The sequence below is a fragment of the Phoca vitulina genome, unplaced genomic scaffold, assembly GCF_004348235.1.
Source record: "Phoca vitulina isolate PV1807 unplaced genomic scaffold, GSC_HSeal_1.0 scaffold8, whole genome shotgun sequence".
Taxonomy (NCBI): domain Eukaryota; kingdom Metazoa; phylum Chordata; class Mammalia; order Carnivora; family Phocidae; genus Phoca; species Phoca vitulina.
Genome location: NW_022589711.1, coordinates 11034034 through 11059516, shown reverse-complemented (window position 1 = coordinate 11059516; position 25483 = coordinate 11034034).

Genomic DNA, 25483 nt, shown 5'->3' with positions numbered 1-25483 from the left:
ATAATGTGATAGTGGTATTGGAATCTCCAAGCAAAATTTTAATTTGTCTATTTTTCTGTTCAGCTTGTCAATTTTTCCATTGTTTATTTTGAAACTGTCTTATTGGGTGCATACACAAGTAGATTGTACAAAAAAGAGCAAATCAGGCCAAAAACTTGTAAAAATATAAAATAATCTACAGACAACTCATTAGAAAAAATGAGTTTATTAAGATTTTCTAATCTGACATAAATATGAGAAAACAAATTATGTCTCTATAAACCAGCAATATGAAGTTAAAAAACTTACTTCAAAATGTTTCATTTGTAGCATCAACCAAAATGTAAGTTAAATAAGAACATATCAAGTAGAAGATATTTAAAACACATTGGGGGGCGCCTGGGTGGCTCAGTCGTTAAGCGTCTGCCTTCGGCTCAGGTCATGATCCCAGGGTCCTGGGATCGAGTCCCACATCGGGCTCTCTGCTCAGCAGGAAGCCCGCTTCTCCCTCTCCCTCTCCCACTCCCCCTGCTTGTGTTCCTGCTCTCACTATCTCTCTGTCAAATAAATAAATAAAATCTTTAAAAAAAAAAAAAACATTGGGAAACTTATTTTTAAAGTAATTAAAAGAAATTAAAGTTGTACTAAGTAAAGGGAGACATAAACCATGTGTGTTATAAGGAAAACTATATGTGGTAAAAATGCCAATTCCTCTCATATCTATGATTTTAAAGTAATTACCACATTTTTGCCCAAGGGAAGTTGTCTTTAAAATGTAAATTTAGGCCAGGGCATCTGAGTGGCTCAGTGGGTTAAGCAATTGACTCTTGATTTCAGCTAAGGTCATGATCATGATCTCAGGGTAAAATCGAGCCCCATGTTGGGCTCTGTGCTGGGCTTAGAGCCTGCTTAAGATTCTCTCTCTCTGCCTCTCTCTCTCTCCTCCTCCCCCACCTAATTTTTTTTTTTTTTATGTAAATTTAGGAGCCAAAATCACCAAGATACCCTTAAGGACAAAAAAGATGATGAGGAGCAGGATAAGGAAATGGAGAAAGTGGGACAGTAGCAGAATGGGCTTATTCTACCACAGATGAATTATAAAGGCCTAATAATGAAGACAGGGGGATATTGGGACAGGGATAGAAAAATTTAGCCTGTGGAACCAAATAAAGAACGTAGAAACCCTACTCAAAATATATGGGAACATTAAAAGTCAGAGCTGGTTTTGAAGCTCTTTGGGAAAAGAATGTGTTAAATGAATAGTAGTGGGACCATTACTTATCCAGACGAGGAAAAGCTGATAGTGGATAATAAATAAAATATGCCAAAAATAAATAAAATAAATAGACCATACCAAAAAAAGAAAAGAAAATTAAATACTGTATGATTTAAAGACTTACATTTCAAAGGCAGAAATTTAAACCTTTTAGGAGCACACATTGGCAACACAGAGTAAGAAAAGATGAAAGGATACCTCTTATTACACACAAAGGCAATTATAAAAAATATTGACAATTATGACATTAAAATAAAACCATTTGTCTATCAAAGGCCACCTTTTAAAGAATGAAAAAGGAAAACAAGGACTAGGAGGACATTTTTATACAAATCATTTATGTATATTGACCAGAAAGATAGTCAGTCCTGCAAAAAATTCCAAAATATAAGAAAAGGCATTTCACAAATTGAACACATTTGGAATGACTCTAAAACCTATGAAAACATGATAAAGCTGGCTAACTGGGAAGTGCAAATTCTGCCCACAATAAAGTATCATTTTATATCCTCTAAATCTGTAAAATTCAGAAATCCTATATACTCAGCCATCAAAAAGAATGAAATCTTGCCATTTGCAGCAACATGGGTGGAGCTAGAGAGTATGATGCTAAGCCAAAGAAGTCACTCAGAGAAAGACAAATACAATATGATTGAATTTAAGCAACAAAACAGATGAACATATGGGGGGAAGAGAGAGAGAGAGAGACAAACCAGAAAGTGACATCTGAACTATAGAGAACAAAGTGAGGGTTGATGGAGGGGGCCCAGGGGATGGGCTAAATGGATAGTGGATATTAAGGAGGGCACTTGCGATGAGCACTGGGTATATGTATGTATGTGATGAATCACTAAATCCTACATGTGTAATATTACACTATATGTTAACTAACTGGAATTTAAATAAAAACTTAGAAGGAAAAAAAAGCGACATTCAAAGTGTCCAGTGTAAGAGTGTGGAGAAAGAAGAGATATCACATACTATTGGTGAGATTATAAATTGATTTGAATAATGTGTTCACACCGTTGGGTGATATTTCTCCACGAGTCTCTCGCATCTTCTGAGAAAAGTCATCAACAGCTTTTGTTCTGACTGCATTTTTTTCTCCCCCCAAGGATATTTAGATAGTAAATATCCTTGAAAGATAGAAAGAGTGATTCCCTCTGGAGCGGAGAACAAATCTGAATGCTGTCCAAGACAGTACAGACAATGTCTCCTAGGAAAAAGTTGGACTGACTTGCTAGTGGTCCTTTATAAAAGCTTAGGGTTTCCTAAACTCAGGTTCCTCTCCTACAACTTACCCCACAGGGCATGCAGGTATCATCTGGCTCTCATACGTTATACTGTGGGAAATCAGAACGAGTGGTGTTACTCGGGCTACTGTTTCTTTTTTCTTTCCTTCTTTTTTCTTTTTTGAGAGTAATAAACTGGTCTTTATCTTTGAGCCAAGAGGTTTGTTTTCCTACCAGTATCCATGGAACTGTGGCAGGCTAACTTGTTAGCTCCCAGGCAGAGTAAATTCTTAGACCCTGCACAGCTTTTGGCAGTTCTGATTACAAAGATGTGATAGTGACAGAGACATGTCTTTCTGGAAAAGAAAGATGAAGATCTCCCTGCAGGCTGATTAATGGAATGTCCCCAGGAAGTCCTCAGGAATATGCAGTGGACTTATTGACCAAACTGCATGGTCTATCAGGCAACAAATACTCCTCCACTATTCGGCCTGTTAATGAGGAGATGGTTACAGACTGGGCACCAGGAAGTAAATTCGAAGAGCTGCCTGGATGCTGTCCCAGTTGTTGTTCACTCTCCTCTGGGTTTGTGCAGCTGGGGAGAGGAGGCACTAGAGACAGGCAGTAAAGAAACCCGAAACTAAAATGTTTATAAATGTATCATCTACTGGTATGTTTTATGCCAAAAATAATATATTGTATTATTAAAAATGAGCTCTAAGGGCAAATATTGAAGGACATTGGCAAGAATTTCTGAGGATTTTAGATTTTGTGCTTTACACAACAGAGAAGTTTAAGCAGTGGAATGACCAGATTTTTAAAAATATAATTCTACTGTCCATTGTGGGAAGAAACTGGGAAAAGGGAGATAATTTAGAGGTTATTGTTGCAATAAAAGGACAAGAATAGAGAGAGTTGAATCAGATAAATGGAATGAGAAGATCTGGCCCCAGTAAAAACTCTGTGGGAAGTAACAAAGTATCCTGAAAGGGGTAAGTGTGGTCAATATTTTCAATTTCGCCTTCCATGGTCATGGATGATATAAAGTATGAGGAGGTATAATTGAAGATATTGATATTCCATATGTTGATATACCTTAGAAGGAAAAGGGTCATTAATAGGAAATTGATATTTCAATATAACTATTGTTAGAAAAGTGATTCAGTATCATCACTTCTAAGTTAATATTTAATTTTGACTGGGATGTCTCAACATGAATTATATCTTTTAACTCTATGGTATAATTAATTTACCTAATGATTTGTCTATTATTACTTTTCTTTTTTACTAAGAGACTCAGAATTAAATTTGGATCTCAACTCAATCAACTATGTCTTTCATGTTAGATATCTGCTACTTATATTTTTCTTGATCTTTTGTTCTATTCTGATTCATATTTTCTTAATTCCAAGATTATATGTTTCGCCTTTCATTGGATGCATTTTTGTAGGATCTTCTATTGGTTTCTGTTGAACAAAATATCATGAAATATTTAGCCAACAAATAGGAATATATATAAAAAGAAATTCTATTCCTATATTTTCTGTAACAACAACAAAAAAATAGCATTCTTTATGGCAACATGTTTTATTTATTTTAAAGATTTTATTTATTCATCTGAGAGAAAAAGAGCAAGTGCGAGAGAGCATGAGCCAGGGGGAGGGGCAGTGGGAGAGGGAGAAGCAGACTCCACTAAGCAGGGAGCCTGATGCGAAGCTCAATCCCAGGACCCCGGGATCATGACCTGAACTAAAGGCAGATGCTTAACCGACTGAGCCACCCAGGCGCCCCTATGGCAACATGTTTTAGAGACACCTGATTCGCCTGACTAAAGTAGACATGAATAAATAACAGAGAGGGGCTTCTGAAATTCCCAAGAAGGGAGACAATGAGTAACAGAGATGCCAGAAGGGATATCAGCTTCATTAATGAACAAAGATAACTTCTAAAATGTTGCCAAAAGTTACGACTTTCACATTTAAGATTTTAGAAATAATACATGATCAGTCTTTCTCATCTCAGATCTAGAACCAAAATCACAAAAGCATACGATACAACAGGGAGAACATTGCTGTTTTACTGAGTGGTATGAGTGAATACAGGTAAAATGATGAGGACCAAGGAAAGGGACATTAGCCATCATTTACTGAGCTCTTGATTCTGAGAGTAAATTTAGGTTGGTTTCAGCTAGGTAATTCTCTATTTAAGCTGGCCTCACTCATTCATCTGTGTTCAGCCTCTGGTCAGCTCAACAGATCTGTTTGAGAAGGTTGACTGGATGACAAATGGATAACAAGGACCACTGGATGACATGCCCTTTCTCATACAGCAGTCTAATCTAGTCTCATTTACATGATGACAAAATGTTCCAAAATCAGCAAGTACAAATGCTCTTCAAGTTGATGCGTGCTTCATGATTGCCAGTTTCCCATTGGCTCAGGTCAGTCACATGGCTACTGCAGATTCAGGGTGTGGAGAAGACACCACCCCTTACTGAAAGAGGAAAATCGCGATCATTTCTGCAATCTCTCATATTCTTTTTTCTAGCAATAATCATTCACATTCCTTTCACATACAAATTATACCCATTATATTCCAAGACTCTCAAAATTCTCATCCAGTCTTGGAGTCTAGGATCAAATGATGCCCATCAAGTCCTGATACCATTCTCTTCATCCAGGAGTGCTTCCTACTCTCTAAATATGTCAATATCGCTCCCATCCCTGAAAGTTCTATGGTTTTATTTATTTTTTTATTAGCCATGTAGTATTTTTAGCTTTTTATTTGAGGACCTGTTTTCATCCTAGAATGAGTACAAGGGTAGAGTCAATATTTCACATATTTCAGCATATCCAATCCCAATTATAACTTTTGTATGGTCATGTTCTTTAAACTTCCTTTAAAACTTTGAATGAAGAAATGAATGATAAAAGTTAATCATCTGATGATGCAAGAAAGAATTCTTCATATAATCTCAGATTACATAAAGTAGGCTATTTTTTGCAAGAGTAATATCCAAAATTGAGTTTACAGAATCACAAAGAGGTGAAAGATCAACATGACAATATCCAAATGAAGCTCTAATTCATGTGTATCATGCCATTTTCAACTTTGACTGGCACTGCATGATAACTCAGGAATTTTTCACAAATTGATATGCATAAGCAGAAAGAATTGGTCAATTCAGAAAATATCAAAGATTCTACTTGTAACCTCTGATTTCCAAAGATTTTCTATTGTCTTGATGTTATCACTAGAAATATTTTTGTACACCTGCTTTTACACACAGAGTCTAAACAAATGCAAATGAGTAACACATACATTTTTTTTTTTAATCTTTATATCCCTGTAATTTTAAACCAGAAGAGTCAGGAAAACTCAGGTTTATGTGAAAATATGAAAAGAGATTCAGAATTTAAAAACAACTCTGCAAAGGTTTTTTTCAATATAGACCATTGGTGGGCATGTCTTTGTGAGCCCTTGAGAAGAAACAAGAACTTGGAAATGGAATGTTGAAAGAAGAACAGGTATATTTGCTGCTTTCCTTTTTGTTTGTCTCTCACTGCTTTTCTACGGCATCCCTTCGATTTTTTTTTCTGTTAATGTCAGCTTACCTGGCTTCTCTAGCCACAAAGTAGGAGATTCCCACCTCACCACAGCTCAGGTCATAGATCTTCTGCTTCTACCAGAGAGCTTACTTTCCAGGAAAGAGAATTTGATAAGCGTAACTCAGATCAATTTATTTATCACTCCAATCAACTGTGGTGCAAAAAGCCTGGGTTCTGAGTATAAATACTGCTGCCAAGGCCCATTCAGGAAACAGTTAAGGAGAACTTCCACAAGGCTAAAACCCTAAAAGGATCTTTCTTGCTTTGTTTCTTGTTGTTTTGGTTTGTTTTGTTTGTTTACAAAGGAAGTGTAAAAAGAAGGGGAAAGACAGAATAAAAAGGGAAGAGTATGAATTCTTTTTTCTAATGTTATAAACATTACCCCAAGGATAGTTGGGTAACAGACAGTGTTTTAGTGTCTGGTTAGTTCTTTAGAGCAGTTTTCCTGTGAGAATTCACATAGATGACAGAGAATTTAGGAGCAATTATAATAATATTTGCACTGACACTCTAATCCAGTTGGTTTTGTGTTGCCAAATAATTTCTCAAAATTGCCAGACCATTTCTAGCCAAGAAGCAATGCATAGTTACAAAAATTTGGAGACTAGCATAAATGTATTCTTTTCTTTTGCTTCTCAAGAAAAAAAATTCTAAAAAGAAAGTTTCAGAAAACGGGAAACAATCGTAGATTTAAAAATGGGAAAAAATAATAATCGGTGTTGGATAATATACACAATTAATTTCTTAGATGAGTAATACTATTAAGGGGGTACCACCATGTTTCCCATTTTTTACTACTTAAAACTCAATAAGCATACATGGAAGTAAATATATAGGCTGACTCTGCATTGTAAGAAGACAGAATCATGATGATGCAACGTTTTATTGCTAAAGCCACATTTTGAGTCAGAGTTTTGCAGAACAATTATTTTGGTGGGTATCTTTTATTTCAAAATTGAATAGATTTCCTGCTGTTAAAATTTAAAATCCCTGAGGATGCAGGTTTTTCTTTATTTCTGGTCAGATATATCTTTAGCAACTCATCCCAGTTGGGTTCCAGAGTTGTGAATTGGTATTGTCATTTCTTTTCTAACCACTTCACACTCTACCATGGAGATAGGCAATATAGAGAATAAGGTCAGAGCTATACAGAGAGAAAGTCACTGAATGTATAGGTATATTTCAAGTTAGGAATATTTGATTCTGGACTCTCATTCTGAAAACATAAAATACATTTTTATTAATAGTTGCATCATGGGGCGTCTGGGTGGCTCAGTCGTTAAGCGTCTGCCTTCGGCTCAGGTCATGATCTCAGGGTCCTGGGATCGAGCACCAACCACATCGGGCTCCTGCTCCGCAGGGAGCCTGCTTCTCCCTCTGCCCCTCCCCCTGCTTGTGTTCCCTCTCTCGCTGTGTCTATCTCTGTCAAATAAATAAAATATTAAAAAAAAAATAGTTGCATCATTTTGTAGACATTCTGAGTTTGTTTTTACATATTTACATTTTCCTTTATTTCATATTAGCAAGAGGACACATTTAAAAAAATTCATTGTATTTTCTAATCATGAACCAAAAAACTCATGTGTGTATAAAAATTAGATGAATTATATTTTTATGAAATTATGTCCCTGGTAGAAGAAATCTTTTGTATAGCTTATGAGAAAATATTTTCAAAACGACTAAACAATATTAATTTGATGTAAATATAAATAAAAACATTTATCTTAATATCCTTTCGACCAAAATAACACTTCAGTATTTAGAATACAATTATGTTACATATTTATTTGTTATATTTAATTATATATTTGTAAAGAGCATATATGCCTCAAAAGTTTTGAATTTCATCTTTTCATAATTAAAGTTTCAGACTGCCTCCAAAAAGTTTGCATCTGGAAGTTAAAAAGGTTTAACAATAGAATAAATGCAAGAAAATACTTCAAGTTAATAGAAACCTATGCTTCTTTTTAAAAAGTGAGAAATCTACAAACCAAAGTAGTTAAATAATGAATATTATGGGGCATTCTTTCTCCCTTGGAAACATTTATTACTAGCAGAACTTTTAAAATTAAAACTTACCTCCTGTTGTCATTGATTAGACCCAAAGATGGATATGGAGTATCCACATTTTTTATGATTAATAATCTTGATTTGGAAATTGGTGTACTGGGTTGCTAGGCCCTTCCAATTACACCACATGTAGGAGAACCTCCAGAGATTTCCAACAGAATATTATTTTTCATTATAACTCCTGTTACATCTTGAGGTTTTTTGACAATCATCCTTAAGCCAGTCAGGTTCTCATAGGTAACCCTTCCCCCACATTTGCAAAGCACACAATGAAAAAGCCAAAAATAAAATGAAATATTATCACAATAATGTAAGTAAGTTATGGTATATTTGGTATGTCTTTGATGATATGGTATAGAAAATGGTTCTCCCTGGGGCGCCTGGGTGGCTCGGTCATTAAGCGTCTGCCTTCGGCTCAGGTCATGATCCCAGGGTCCTCGGATCAAGCCCTGCATGGGGCTCCCTGCTCAGCAGGAAGCCTGCTTCTCCCTCTCCCTCTGTCCCTGCTTGTGTTCCCTCTCTCCCCTTCTCGCTGTCTCTCTCTCTGTCAAAAAAAAAAAAAAATCTTAAAAAAAAGAAAATGGTTCTTCCTTACTTTTTCCCCCCTCAAGCTAGCAACAAGATTACCCTGTAATGAGGATGTTTTCTAAGAAACTTGGCATTTGGATCATGCGCATTTTTTCCATGGATGCCAACAGTAACTTAGCAGACACAACTGTAAAAATCATTATGACTTCAACACAATTCTCACGTTTTAAATGGATCAGATTTTAGGATATGCTTTTGTAATTGACCTGATCACTATATTTTTATAGATGGATATATTTCACAATAGTCAAAATACATTTTCCCAGCAGAAGTCACCTTACCACAGTCCAATTGTTTAATTATTACCTTAAACTGATTTTATCAGTTGGACCTCATCTGGCCTTCAATTATCATTGTTTCCTCTTCATCAAAAAGTACTAATGTAAAATCTGAGAGCTTACTGCATAGAGGTAGCTTTTATGAGAGTTGGCACAGAATTTTATGTTTTATTTGCAGAAATGTGATTTATCTCTTCATTTGTTCATCTAACAAATATTTATTAAATACTGGCTCTATTCATAGTATTTGTAGGCACTTTGTCATTTTATCTTAAAAATTAAAGAAAAAATTTTAAAAACATAAGTGGCGACTTCAGGCAGGCTGCTATTTTTAAATATATTGTGCTCTGTATAGTATTATTCATGTGGAAAATACACAGAATATCATTCAGTTCAAGTATAACTTAGTTGTGACATCAATCATTGCCTGTCCCTAGGGATTGATCCCCATATTACATATAGAGGAAGGTTTCTCATTCCTCCTCCAAGACTCTATATGTGACATTTACAAATATTTATTCTCATTTAGGGAATAAAACTTTCAGATAGAGGATGATTTATTTTTGAACATCAGTATGGAGAAGAAAATTCACAGAATACATGAGAAGGTTTTTTTTTTTTTTATAATCAAGAAAGATATAAGCCAAGGCTAGGGGTACAGGTAAATTTGTATAGCAAGGTAGGAATTTCAAGATAAGGGAAATACACAAAATAGTTTTGCAAGAAAATCTGTAAAAAAAAAAATCCCAGTCAAAAAATTATTTTGCAAATCTTATAATTCTGAAAAACTGGCACAAGAATATTATAGGATTTCAATTTTAACAGATGTCAATGCAGGTAAACTGAACAATCAATCTTTGTAGCAATAAAGTTTAAAATTCTAAAACGTTGTTAAGAGTTCATTAACTAGACATTTTTATATTTCCTTGTTTTTATTAATTATTCTTTTCAGAACACTTGACATACATTGTGTGTGTGTGTGAGAGAGAGGCTAATCAGTTTCACAATTAATAACACTGAGGAAATATTGGGAGAGAGGAAACACATTCTTTTTAATATTATATAGATCAATGGTTTAGCTATTGTATTATTTTTCATATTTCTTGGGTATGAGGTCTTTTCCTGGATGTGGAAAAATCTAGTAAAAAGAATCAAGTTTTTATTAATTCACTGACATTTAAAGTCAGTATTTTCTTCCCTTTTTTTTTTTGCTTCTGTCTTGTAACAAATCTATTATTTCTAACACATACAGCTAATGGATTATACTTAGAACATCGCCAGAATGAGTAATTCCTATAGGAAATATTTTTCTGATACATTTTGTGAAATATTAACAGTATTACATTACAGAATTTATTTATTTCTATAAGACTGAATTTTCATTCTAAGATATGAAATATTACTGAAATAAAGCATTGGGGTTTGTATTTGGTTCTCCAAGAAGAAGAGCCTGTGTCATGTGCAGATGATATGTTTAGATAGTGCTCCAGAAGAAGGCAGTCAGAGGGCTGGGAGACAGGAGAGGGAACAGAAAGCAACCAAGTGTGTCCCAGACTCATTCTGATGCAAACTGCTGTTCTAGAAGCTCTGGAAGATAAATTATCTCCGAGTTTGTACTGCCTTCACTTAAAAGAGCTGGCTGTTTGCCCTCTCATACTAGTCAGTTATTAGCTACAGGTGACCCCAGGGCTGGAATGGGGAGTATTTGTATTAAAATACAAAATACAAAATCACTTCACATAGGCTATGTAAATGATGTCATTGGTGTAAACTATTAATAGCAAAACAAGCAGAATGGGTACACAAACATGGTGAAAGGAATCTGAGCAGAGGTAAATAGAACAACTTCTGTGTCCCATTACGGTTTCAACACTTGCTCAGACCCTCTTCCTTCCCACATTAAGCTTATTCAGCCCTCTAACAACATATTCAGATTGGTTACAATTCTGGGGAAAAACAGAAGATAGGATGACACTCTAGCCTCTGTTACTGCAGATGTTCCTAAGATTATTATTTCTACTTACTGTCTTCTTCCTCTACCATACATAGTACAGACCTCACCCTGAGCTATTATACCTGCTGGTCTAAGTGGTTTGCCTGATGGGATGAATTAGAATTTCATCTTTAAGCAGTCTGAGCCTTTGGGTACCATGCCTTTTTAGGTCCAGGTGAAATTGCTCATTCACAGCTAAAACTAGGCATGGGAATACTACCTGATACCACAGCAAATTATATGAATATCAGTCAAATTTCTTTCTTTGTCCCATTATGATTTGGCAATTCTATCTCTTTTTGATGATTGGGTCAATTACTTTGCCAATATTTTAATATTCTTTGCCTTACTAGTTTACTGTCATTGGGACCCTAAAGGGACTGGGTGGTATCTATATCTAAACATATCTAAATGTTTAAATCTAGCAGGACTCTAACCCTATCTGTTAGTGAGAGAATCACCCCATGGTGAAAGGACATCTGGACCCAGAAAGACAATAATTGTAAAAATTGTGGTGGTGGTAATGTGTGGGGTGGGGGGACGGGGTTACCTGGCTGGCTCAGTCAGAAGAGCATGTAGCTCTTGATCTTGGGGTCATGAGTTTGAGCCCCAAGTTGGGTGTAGCTATCACTTAAATAAACTGAAAGAAGAAAGAAAGAAAGAGAGAGAGGGAGAGAGAGAAAGAAAAAGAAAAGAAAGAAAGAAAGAAAGAAAGAAAGAAAGAAAGAAAGAAAGAAAGAAAGAAAGGAAGAAAGAAAGAAAGAAAGAAAGAAAGAAAGGAAGAAAGAAAGAAAGAAAGAAAGAGAGAAAAAGAAAGAAAGAAAGAAAGAAAAAGAAAGAGAGAAAGAAAGAAAGAAAGAAAGGAAGAAAGAAAGAAAGAAAGAAAGAAAGAAAGAAAGAAAGAAAGAAAGAAAAAGAAAACTTAAAAAAAAAAAAATTATAGGAATAAGAACCAGGATTTCCCAAGTGAGTGTTTAGGAACAATGGTGAATAGGCTACTCCTATTTCTACTTGTTTACTCCCACACTCATATAATCTACCTATGGCAGATCATATAATGGGTACTGAGTTAAGATGTACACAAAACCCTGAAAAATAGCCACCCAAATTTGGTTGGTATTAAATCCATGCTGATACCACAACTGTCATCATAGAAGTAATTCCAACATTCTATCAGGCCTGTGGTCATTCATTTACTGATACAGTATGTGTAGGACCAGTGGGTTCCATGGTTATGTACTCACCTGAGGACTGATTTGCATATTACATTTCTTCTTTGAAAACTATTTAGCCTAAGAAAACAAATTAAAATTAAAAATATCGAGAATCAATTTTATTCTCATACAGACATATAGAATATAGAGTTCTTTTAGTTGCATGATAAGGGAGTATAAAACATTTATTAGCATTTCTGTATGAATATATATCACTGGACTATTGTTTTCAAAATTTTTATCATATTTGAAATGGATTTTTACAGTTATCATATCATTTCATACTATATGACACTTGTAGCAAATCTCACGTATCTAAAACATTCAGCATTGAAAATACTGGTTTATTATCATTAAACAACAACAAAAATCCTACTCTGTGAAATCTATAAAAAAATGAATCAAATAGCAATAAATTAAAGATCAAAAGTGTAAATTAATCTCAATTATTGTGATTACAACTCAAAAATGATTATAGCATATATCATTAACCTGGAGCAATCTTCTTGGATGTCATTTTCCTATAATTGAATTTGATATATTTGTACTCTTGGAATTTAACCAAGGTAAATATGTATAAAGGAATCTGGCACTGAAATTCATTAATTCCACGAACATTTCTATCTGTAGACACTATACTAAACTCAAAAGATATACTTCCTGCCCTCAAGAAGGTTCCAACAAGGGAAGAGGTATAATTATAATATATAAAATGTGAAGCAGTATAAATATGAATAAGTAATGGTGTATGAAAGAGTAGTGCATATTTAAGTCTACCAAGAACAATCAAGAAATGTCTTCAAAAAAAATAATTTTAAACCTGTAAAATGACTAATTAGCGTTGCAAAAAAACATACGGGGATAGGGAAAGTGCAAAAGCATGGAAGGAAATGCACAAGGTGCCCAGAAAAAGACTAGTAGACTAAACATAGTTCAGTAGTGTTGGAATATAAAGAGCAGGATTTAGAACTGCAACACTTGAAGCTGGAGATGTAGACAAAGCCATGCTAGAAGCCAGCATTGGCATTACTTTAAAAATAAGCTTTAAATAAGAAGTCTAATTGTAAATTAAGTTGAAACAATTGATGTTCACATATATTTCTCATCATGGAAAAACCTCCCTTACTACCTCCAAATACAACCTACTGGTGATCAAGCTACTCTCCTATGGAAACTTGAGGCTTATTGTCCTTCCTTTTAAATCCAGACAGTCTTTGTACTGCTTTGACCAATCAAATATCATAGAAGTGACACTGCTCAAGTTTCAAGGCTCAGACCTTAAGAGACCAGCAGGTTCCTCTTGTCTCTTGAAATACACACTCCTGGGGCTCTGAGCCATCATCATCCCGCTGAAGAGATTGTGAGGACAGGTCCTGAGACTACATGGAGAGAAAGAGCGACCCAGCTGATCTCATCCTTCCCAAAGTCCTCACTAAGTTGCCACGGATGTAAGTGAAGCTATATTGAACCAACTGAAACGCCCACCTCCCAGTGTGAACCTGGAGATAGAATATAATGGTTGTTTGATTTAAGTCACTGAATTTTTAAGTGTTATTTACAAGGCAATAGGTAATTGGAATACAGACATCACTACATCCCTTTTAAGGCAAAATGATAGTAATCATCTAAAATCTCTGTCTCCAGTTCTCCCTCTTTTTTTTCTTTTATCAATACATTCTATTTAGGCATAAATCCCTAGCAGTCCACAGAGAGCCCTCTTATCAAGATTGATAGACACCAATATCTGGTTTAATTCAATGGTCCTTTCTCAATCTCAGCTTATTCAAATTTCTGCAGTATTTAATACAGTTGCTTACTCTGTCCTTTTTAAAAGCTTTTTCTTCATTTTGCTTCTAGAACAATATACTCACTAGAGGCTTTTCATTTTGTTTTGTTATTTCCTGCCTGTCTTTTTTTCCAGCTTTATTGAAATATTATTGACATATAATGTTGTTTAAGTTTTATGGTGTTTACTGTGATGATTTGGTACACATATATATTATGGAACGATCACTGCAATAAAGCTAGTTAACGTATTTATCATCTCACATAATTACCTTTTTTTTTCTTTTGTGGTGAGAGCATTTAAGGCTGACTTTCTTAGCAACTTTCATGTATATAATTCAATATTGTTAACTAATCACCATGCTGTACATTCATCACATGCTCCTTATTCATCCTGTAACTGGAAGTTTATACCTTTTGACCAACATCTACCCATTTCTCCCATCTCCCAGCCCCTGCCAACCACCAATCTACTCTCCATCAATATAAGTTCAGCTTTTTGGGATTCTGCATATAAGTGAGATTATAGAGTATTTGTCTGTCTCTGTCTGACTTATTTCACTTAGCACTGCAACCTCAAGTTTCATTTATGCTGTTACAAATGACAGGAATTCCTTCTTTTTATGGCTGAGTAATATTCCATTCTGTATATACACTACATTTTCTTTTTTCCATTCATCTGTCGATGGACGCTTGAACTGTTTCAGTGTTTTGGCTATTTGAATAATGCTGCCAAAAACATGGTGATATCTAGGGGATTTCAATACCCACTGCCTGTCTTAATGCTACTTTTTCTCAGAGTCCTTTGCTGGCTCTTCTTTCTCTTCCCAAATCTCTAAATAACAGAATACCAAGGGTTCAAGCTCAGCACTTACTCTTGCCACCTTCTCTTCTTTCTTCTCTTCTTTCCTAGATGACTCTTACGGCTTTACAGTGCCATCTATAAATCCTACATTAATAAGATTATTAATACTAATTAATAAATGAACTCCACTTTAATATCTCCAGCACTGACTTTCTCCTGGAATCCAGCTTTATTTTTTCCAATTTTCTATTCAACACTCTATTTTAGTGCCCAATAGGCATATCAAACATAAAGCCAGAACAGACTCAGAAGCTATTTCCCCATCTTTAAGTCATTTTCTTTGGGCAGAATAAAAAGAGGCATTCATGATTCTCATCATCTCATTGCATCCCACATCCCACATCCAATCCATTAGAATATAAGCTTCAAGATACACACTGAGTTCAACTACTTCTCACCATTTCTAACATCCTAACTCATACAGACAAGTCACTTCTTTTTTTTTTTTAAAGATTTTTATTTCTTTATTGAGAGAGAGAGGGAATGATAGAGAGAGAGCATGAGAGGGAGGAGGGTCCGAGGGAGAAGCAGACTCCCTGCTGAGCAGGGAGCCTGATGCGGGACTCGATCCTGGGACTCCAGGATCATGACCTGAGCCGAAGGCAGTCGTTTAACCAACTGAACCACCCAGGTGCCTCCAGACCAAGTCACTTCTGAGTACTCTCCTGAGTACTCCAGGAATCTAACAGAGATCTGTAGATTTCACTCTTTCCTTTTAAAGTCTATTTTGACCCTAATAACTAGAATGCTGTTTTATAAATACAAATAGATTACATCCCTCTGCTTCTCACTTGAAATAGCGTCCCACTGTATTTAAAATAAAATGAAACTCTTTACCATGGTAAATCTAGACGCAAGTGACCCTGCCTACCTCTAAAACCTGACCTATCTCTTTTTTCCTCATTCCAAAGCCACATTGTCCTTCTGAAAACTACGAGCATCTTTTTAGCATAAGGGATATTATGCTTTAATTTTTCATTACTGTAAACTATTCCCAAAAGAGCACCACAATGAGGAGCACCTCACAATGATCACTCCTTCATTTCTCATGTATCCATCAAAAGGCATCCTTCACAGAGAGTTTTCTTATGTCCATACTACTGAAAATAACATCATCTCAACATTGTTCACTTAAAGTGCTGATTTTGCCATAGCGCTAAGCAAAATTTCAATTTTTTAACATACTTAGTGTTTCCAATTTTATGTATTTATAAGTACGTTTTCTGTCTTTCTCATAAGTATGTGAACTCTGGATGACAAGACCTTGCTTGTCTAATCCCCTATTGATTAGTCAGTGCCTACAACAGCTCCTGGCTCCCAGTAGGTCTTGATTAAAAATATATATTAAATATATAATTGAATGAATGAATCAAAGTACACAGTGATCATGAAACCTTTAGTAGTTAGGATCCTTTATAATACATATTTAACGTACACAAATTCAACTTTTGAGATGGGAATAAACAAACATATACACAGACAGGAAAATAATACAAGCAAAAAACAAATAAAAACAGAGTACACAAGAGAGCAAGTTAAATAGTTGATGGTTTCCAGCAAACTTGGTGTTTAATAAGTTTATGCCCAAAAGTGAGCTGAAAAGGAAGAAGTTAATCTGTTTCTATCACTGCCAACCTTGGTTTTCATGTATCATAAGGGAGGCATCTCATTTTGCTAAAGCTATAATTTCAGTGAATTTTTTTGTACTTTTTTCCCTGGTAAAAACTAGCCAACCACTTCCTTTGGAACTCAATTAAAGATAAAATGATTAATTCCAGTGCTGGAAGAAATGTTGGTTGTTGAGAGCTAATGAGAGAGAATATTTTACTCTCCAACATGGTAAATTTAAGAGTTTTGTTTAAAACACATTTTAATCCACTTATTAAGTAATTAAACAAGTACTTATAGAATACCTGCCACTTACTGGGAACATAGGATGCCAAGGTTAGAGCAATGAATTAAACAAAGCCCCTGGGCGCCTGGGTGGCTCAGTTGGTTAAGCGACTGCCTTCGGCTCAGGTCATGATCCTGGAGTCCCTGGATCGAGTCCCGCATCGGGCTCCCTGCTCAGCAGGGAGTCTGCTTCTCCCTCTGACCCTCCCCCCTCTCATGTGCTCTCTCTCATTCTCTCTCTCTCAAATAAATAAATAAAATCTTTAAAAAAAAAAAAAAAAAGACTCTTTAAACAAAGCCCCTGTCCTCAGGGAGTTTACATTCTAAAAGGGAGAGTACAGACATTAATATATGTAGCAGCACATTTCTTGAAGAAAATGAATCATGTGGACACTCTTTCTAAGAGCTGAGAAAACATAGATCAAATCATGCTTGAGCATTCTTTAGAAATGTCTTGATATGTGATTTAACATTACACAAGTGGAAAAACACCTTCCATTTTATATAAAATAACTACTAAAGGCAGTGTCTATATGATAGAGTCGTCTCTATGTAATAATTATTAATAATCATAATAATTATTATTTAGTTTTGGAGGTCCAGAAGGAAGCTATTTTAACCAACTTTATTAAGATATAACTTGCCTTTAATAGCCTGCATCAGTTTAAAGTGTACCAATCAATGAACTTTGACAGATATACAAACCTGTGAAACCACCACCAGAATCAAGATACAGATATTTCCCTCAGGGCAGAAATTTTCTTGGAACCAAGCTCTTTGCTCAATTTTAATAACAGGAGTGACTATGAGTTTTCTGATAAATTTTCTTCTCCATTCTGACCTGTTCTGTTGTGTGCGTGTGTGTGTGTGTGTGAGTGTGTGTGTGTGTGTGTGTGTGTGTGTGTGAAATAATATATTTTATATGTTAGAACAAAATGGAAGAGAGTAGAAATCTCACTACTCATTTTGTCCTTCATTTTTCTGGATTCCATTCAACTCTTGTTAGATAACAGCTTTTGTGTGTGTATGTATGTTTTTATGGTTATCTTTATGCAAATACAAGCAAATGTAAATATATATCCTTATTTTTTTCTTTTTTATATAAAATTAACATATTGCATATGCTTTCCTATGCCTTGTTTTTCATTCCTCAATGTAAATTGTATATTTCTTTTCCCTTTATGTGAATAGAATCTTTTCTCATTCTTCTTTAGGGCTGCCCAGTATTATTTCATAGTGATGTGCTATAATATATTTAAGCAATCTTCTGCTGATAGACATTTGGGTTGTTTCCAATTCTTTGCTATTACAAACAATGCTCCAATGAGTGACTTTGAAAGCATTTGTCTTTTGCATGTTTGCCAAGAGTATCTGAAGGGTAAATTCCCAGAAATGAAATTGCTGGTCATGGAGTATATGAATTTGTTATATGGATAGATATTGCCAAATATTTCTCCTTAGGGAATGAGCCAACTTACAGTGCCATCAGAGATAAATGAATTTCTCCCCAGTCTTGCCAACAGAATGTATTATCAAATTTGGGTTTTTTCTAAATGATAGGTAGAACATAATAGTCCAGTGTAGTTGCCATTTGTGTTTTTATTTTATGAATGAAGGTGAAGAAGAGCATTAGTAATAATTTAGAAAATTAAAGAAACTAACCTTTCCTTACTGGGTGAGTTCAGGACCTAAGTCCCTTTGCACATATTGCTCATACCTGAGCAAGACAGTTCATGATCAATGCAATATGCTTAAGTCATTAAACCTCAACTAGTAATTTTAATTCAAAAAAGAAAAAAAATAAATTAAAGAAGATTTACTTATTTATTTTCTCATGGAGGAAAAAAAAAAACATTAGAAACCAACTTTAGAATTAGGAAGCCATAGCCAACACTGCACCATCTAATAAAATGGAGAGTTATGAACACTGAAGGGAGATAATCTTTAAAGAGAATGGAGTTGAAAGATGGAGATAAATACAGAAATAAAAATGTAAGGTGACAGGTAATAAGCTGGTCAAAATTGCTGGCTTTAATATAAATACAGGTTTTATTTTCTAAATGGCCAAATGCAGAAATATTAGGGAGGAAAAATGAAAATAAAATTAAGGAAAAGCATTCCGAGAACCTTTAGCATCCTTTAAGATGTAGCCTTGATGTTATCAAAATACTTATCAAGCCATAGAAATGAAAATTGAAATGCATCAATCACACAATTAGCAATTAAAGTATAGTCCATAATTTCTCCTTGCCCTATAAACTTGTGACATGGAACAGTCAATTGAATTTAAGAAGTTTTCTCCCTATCTACATCTGTTGTAACTCTCTCAAACGTAAAACAATGTCATCTACAGTTCCTGCCATAGATAGATAAGTATGCGAGTATCTTTTAGAGCACAGGATTTACCATATTTATTTACCTGTATTAGATAATTAGTCAAGCTGAAAGTCTTCTGTAGAAAGATTAAAATTTCATATCCCAGGAGAAGAGAAAAGCCAAGAATACAGACAAAATCATAGTAGGTCGATGCTATTGAACCTGTATGACAACAAATAGAACAGATGGGAAAACATCAGTCTGCTCCACCACATGGGCACAAACTGGCAGCTCTGACTCATCCAGGAGCAGAGGTGAACACAGCAATCAGCAACAGTCTCTTAAACTTGTCTTCAAGGAAATCTTGAAATTGCATCGTGAACGTTACAGAACTCAGGATTCTGATGCATTGTCCTTGTGTGATACTAATTATGTTTACCTAGAAAGCACTAGAAGCAGGTTATAAAAGCCAATTTGACCCTAAAGCCAATGCTGAAGTGTTTTTTTTTTTTAAGTCCTTGCCTTTATAAGCCTCTAAAAACATCTTGTTAATTGAAGTCATTTTAAATACAAATTATAACAAATACATGATTGCTTTTAGGATAAAACCATTATTTGTACATAATATTCTGCTCTTATAATATTACTTTCTAACCTCTTGGATCACATCCTGTGTTATGGAAAAAAAATTAATTTCCATCAGAAGAGACTTTGCTGAGCACCTGCATCTGACGCTGCACGCTTCCGGACTCCTGGGCGGTTGCGAGTTGTGGGAGCTTTGGGTGTCACACTGGGCTGACCCAAACCTGTTGTGATTTGTTTCATGATTTCTGAGAGAGGAACTAAGAGGGCAGATTCTCCAATCTGGCAAATTAAGGAGCTGTGACAAAGGGAACATCTCTTCTCGTCTCACCACAAACCACCAGCTGCAGGAAGAAAATGAGATCCAGACTGGTAGAGACCAAAAGGTGAAATGTCAGAGGCAACTCAGGGCCAGAGGGGGAAAGGCAGTTGCAATAAAGAGTTCCAGGTGGGGGAATGAAGAGCAATCCCAGAAGGTCACAACAGAAAATTCTAAGCAGCTCTCAAGGAAAATAGGCCTGCTGTCCACAATGTTCCCAGGAAAATGGCAGGTGGTTATGGGGCTTGAATGTCAGTTGCCTCTCAATAAGGCTCAAGGCCAAAGCTTATTTTCCTTACCATTGGGACTGTTTCTCATGTTTGTTTTAGCACTCTGCTGTGCACTGGCGGAAGGCTAACTATACTGAGATGAAAGCGGTTCAGAATTTGCTAAAAATCCACACTTTATCAGATAAGAGAATTTGCATTTCTTTGAAGAATTTAAAACTTCCTGTATGGCTTTCTCTGCAAGTCAGTTTTATTTTTCTCCTCTAAAATGTATGGTTCCAAATACAGTTAATGAAGGTCTGGTTCAGATTGGTAACAATTCTGGAGAAGTACAAGGCAATCATTTATTCCTTTCTAGGCCTGAAATCTTACCTGAGCCTTAGTTTTTTTGCCTACTTAAAATTTTCTCTTGTATGTCCCATAACGGTTGATACTGTCTAAAATAAGGTCCATAAAGGCAAATCCCAGGCAAATAAAATAAATGTATGTTTGGACTGTCTTCAGTAATATGGAGTGATAGAGATGTGGGAAACAAATAGATGTTTAAAATATTTAAGTGCAGAGTCCTTAAGCTCAGTTCAGTTTTTCCTTTACTACTATTGGCCATAGGGACTACTCCCAATTTTCTCCCCTTTTGGCAGTTGCCCCCATGTAATTGACCATTGGGAAAGCTTTCTTCCTCCCAAATCTGGCCAGAAAGTGGAAAGATTATTCTATAATGTATTTCATTTTTAGAGCTAACAAAGACAAACACGCAGGGCATTTCAATTTAAGGCAGCAGTTGCCCATAATTAAGGGAACCATGATATTAAAAAAGAAATTACAGAAATGAAGAAGCCGCACAATTACAAATACTTGGAGTCAGGAGTGTCGTTTGGCACTTTCTGAATTTCTTATCATTTGGCAAATGGACCTCACTGCAGACACCACACCTGAGTACACAAGTTTGTAGCCCCCTTTCCACCCATCCCTTTTTGTCCCAAGGCTATGCTTGTAATTCAGACAGGATGAAAGGGGCAGAGATTCTCCCTCTCTAAAACTGGCGATTTTTACCCGAAAGCATTCAAATTGAGTCACAGGCAGGTTATAAGCTCTTTACGTGCAGCTTCTAAATTAACCTTTATGAGTACTTTTCCCACTCAGTTTGGGCAGGATTGACTGACAGATTGTGAGATTACTAAACAGCCATTTTTCTCACCATGCGTAAAATGCATACTATGTTTAAAATAGTGTTCTGAATGTGCCATATTTGATTGCCCTCACATAGTAAATGAACAAAAATACTATCCAGTGAAACATTGTTATCAAATATATTTGTTCATTAAATAAGCACTGTTAAACAAGGCTGGGACACATTCATAAAAAGACAAAGATCCTTGCTGTCCAGGAGCTTAACATGAGAAGAGCTGATAATAACCACCAGGTAAGTTATGTGGTATGTTTTAAGTTGACAAACACTACAGAAAGAAAACCAAGTTAGGGGCAGGGGATTGGAATGTTGTTATGGGGGGGGGGGGGGAGTGCTAGTTTGCAGTATTCACAATGTTGGCCTTGGTAGGCATCATTGGAAATGTAAGATTATGCACAAAGGAGATGAAGGAGTTAGCCGAACTTTCTTCACCCTTTATAAATTATACTTTAAACATAAAATTAGCAGAAATCTGGAGTTAACAGAAGATCTGTTATAAGTTGCATTTAAAATAAAATTGTAACAGGTATATGGAGTTAGACATGTATGTTTAGCTATAAAAATAAAATGCGCTTTGAAAAATTATACTGAATCAGTGGAAAGAGAAAATATAAGACTCTATTATCTGTTACTCCTCCTGTTCCAACCCTAAAAAAATTATAATGTGATGGGAAATGTAATCAAATTATTCCCTTTAATTTCATGGTTGCCTAATTACTCTGAGTGGAAACCAAGCAACAGTTTACAGTGCATGAATATATTTAAATTAGTTCTTATTTATGAAGTAACAAAATGCCTGTGCCTTCTATTATTAATTGGGATATTTACATTTCTAATTATAATTTGTTGGGAAATAAATTCAGTGTTATCGCTTTACTAATTTATTACAGTATTAAGTAATATACACATATGACTTTATAAATCACATCCTATTGTATAAAGTACACTGATTTTTTTGTATGACTCATTGAAATGAAACAAATATTTTTATTTGCAATCAAATTTACTATTTATTATAAGCCTCACTAAGTCATCAATAGAAAATTAGAGCATCTTTATTTCTTACTATACAAGATAAATTTCATTTATAGCCATATAAACTTTTTCTTACATAATTTTAAGAGACAATAGATTCTTACTTTAAAAAATTTAATGTAAACAATATATTTTACCTTCTTCAATTGCAATTTTTTGCTTCATTAGCATGGGACAAGCGAAAAAATATTATCAAGTTCTGTGTATCACTTATTAAGTGTTACCTCATCTAATTCCCAAAATAGCATAGAGAAGTAGAAGTTCTGGATTTCTATTTTGTGGATAAAATGATGACAACACATGCTGATCACGTGTAGAGTAAAATGAGGATGAAAACCATCCATTGGAAATGGGAACATGGAAGTCATTGGTATTAGGGACAATTTTTGACACTTTATTGTTTTTTGTTAATTTTATAGTCCTATGTTAGAAAACCCTTTTTTTTCCCCCTCAGGTCCTAAATATTTTACAAATTATAAATACAATCATATTTCCTTTCTAATTTTCAAAGAAAAATGATAAACACATTTTAACTCTATTGTTGGCTTGAATGTGTTTTTAAATTTGACTCAATTTTTTCTATTTTTTTTTAAGATTTATTTATTTAGAGAGAGACAGAGAGCAGGTGGGCACATGAGTCGGGGAGGGACAGAGGTAGAGAATCTTCAAGCAGACCCCCCACTGAGCACAGAGCCTGTCACGGGGCTCGATCTCATCACCCATGAGATCACGGCTTGAGCAGAAACCAAAAGTCGGATGCTTAACCGACTGAGCCACCCAGTAGCCCTGTGACTTGATTTTTTTTTAATGAAATTTTTTTAGTTTAGCTATGAAAAATAAAAATATAATAAAAATAATAATAGTAGGTATTGGTGTTTTCTAGGAAGTTACTGCTTTGCTGTTTCCCTCAAGGAACACAATGTGGACTGACTTCATTTTCTCACAAAACATATACAACTGTCCACATGCAAGAGGCAGAGAAATGACCAGATTACCTCATGTAATGTAAGATTTACCTATGGATATATGGGAATTAAGAAGAAGGAGAAAACTGTCTTGGCTGTGCAGCTAGGAATTCCAAAGACAGACCCCTCTGGCCATTTCTTATCTTCCTTTTCTTAATTCCACAACCAAGAGTCTTTGTCCTTCCCCCGTTCTCTGCCATTCCTCTAAGTAACAGCATCTACTGCTTTTTTAGTTGCACAACAGATTCACAGCACCACTTAAAGATGGCTCCTCATATCTCATGTTCAAACTCCCACAGGAGGCACTAAGTGAGCCAGCAAATCATGATCCAAAACACACCTTCCCTGTTAACCAGTCCTGTTCTTGAAAACTGCCTCACACCTAGTGCCTAGACCCTGATACCTGCTTCCTTCCACTGTGAACAACTTGGTGAGGACGTTGTGTACAACACACAGTGATCTATTCTTGAGTTGCCTCTGAAAAGCTTTGCTAGAAAAGAGGCTGTGGGCAAGGGGTTCACTGAATGCTCAAGGGTTCTTCTTCAAAGTACCGTTGAATCAGGACGCCTGGGTGGCTCAGTCAGTTAAGCGTCTGACTCCTGATTTCAGCTCACGTCGTAATCTCAGAGTCATGATCTCAGGGTCGTGAAATCAAGCCCCGCATCAAGCTCTGTGCTGGGCATGGCGCTTGCTTAAGATTCTCTCTCATTCACTCTCCCTCTGCCCCTGCCCAGCTCATGCACACATTCTCTATCTCACACACACACACACACACACACACACACACACACAAAATTACCCTTGAATCACATTCCCTGGTTCCAGGCATTTTTCCACACTCTGGACATCTATTTCCAGCTACCATCTAGGAATTACCAATGGTATGGAGAAATGGCTCATTTTCAAATTATTTATTTATTTATCTACTTTTCCCTTGATTTTACTGAGAAAATACATTGTACTGTTGGTCCTGTGCCTGAAAGAGTGACATGGTATTTTCCAGGCAATAGAATGGGGAAAGGGAATGATGACCAGATGGGACAGCATGTGTGCCATTTGGAGGAAGGCTGAAAAGTTCTGCTTGGCTCAGATACGAGTGACGTGAAGTGACAGGGAGTGTATGAGAGTTCCCAGGGAGAACCTATATGGAATGATGGGCAAAGATGGTTTTAACTCTCTGGGACTTCATTGTCTTTGTGTGAAATGAGATGCTTGGATGGGTTGTTTTCTGAGACGCACTCTCTCTATGTGAGCCTCATTCAGTCATTTCAAGTCATCCTTGAATGGAGGCCTCTTGCACTGTCCAGATCCAGCTTCTCCTCATCCCAAACAGAATAGAACATCATGGACTGCTTTCAGTCAATCTTCAAGGACTCAACCTAACAGAAGCAATCATCCTCTGAGACTCCCCACCACTCCCACCGGCAGCAATTTGTATGTGAGGGTTTTGCCAAAGAACTTTGTTTCTCCCATATCCTTCAGTCCTTGCACCCTTTCAAAGACTCTGACCCACACGTATCTTTAAGCCCAGAAACCCCTCTCTCTTCACAATCATATTCTCTTATTAACACTTCTTATTTCTTTTTTTTTTTAGATTTCTAAGTCATCATGTTTTTTAATTACTTTCCAAAATAGCTTACAAAGTGAATCTCCCATGGGGCGCCTGGGTGGCTCAGTCGTTAAGCTTCTGCCTTTGGCTCAGGTCGTGATCCCAGGGTCCTGGGATCGAGCCCCACATCGGGCTCCCTGCTCCGCGGGGAAGCCTGCTTCTCCCTCTCCCACTCCCTCTGCTTGTGTTCCCTCTCTCGCTATGTCTCTCTCTGTCAAATAAATAAATAAAATCTTTAAAAAAAAAAAAAAACAAAGTTACTCTCCCACTAGTGTATGTTTATTTCACAGCATCCTGCTCAAATTCTGTGTTTAAATTGCTATTAAATTATCCCTACAACTCTCTAATTTTTTTTATTTCTTTTTTTTATTATGTTATGTTAATCACCATACATTACATCATTAGTTTTTGATGTAGTGTTCCATGATTCATTGTTTGTGTATAACACCCAGTGCTCCAT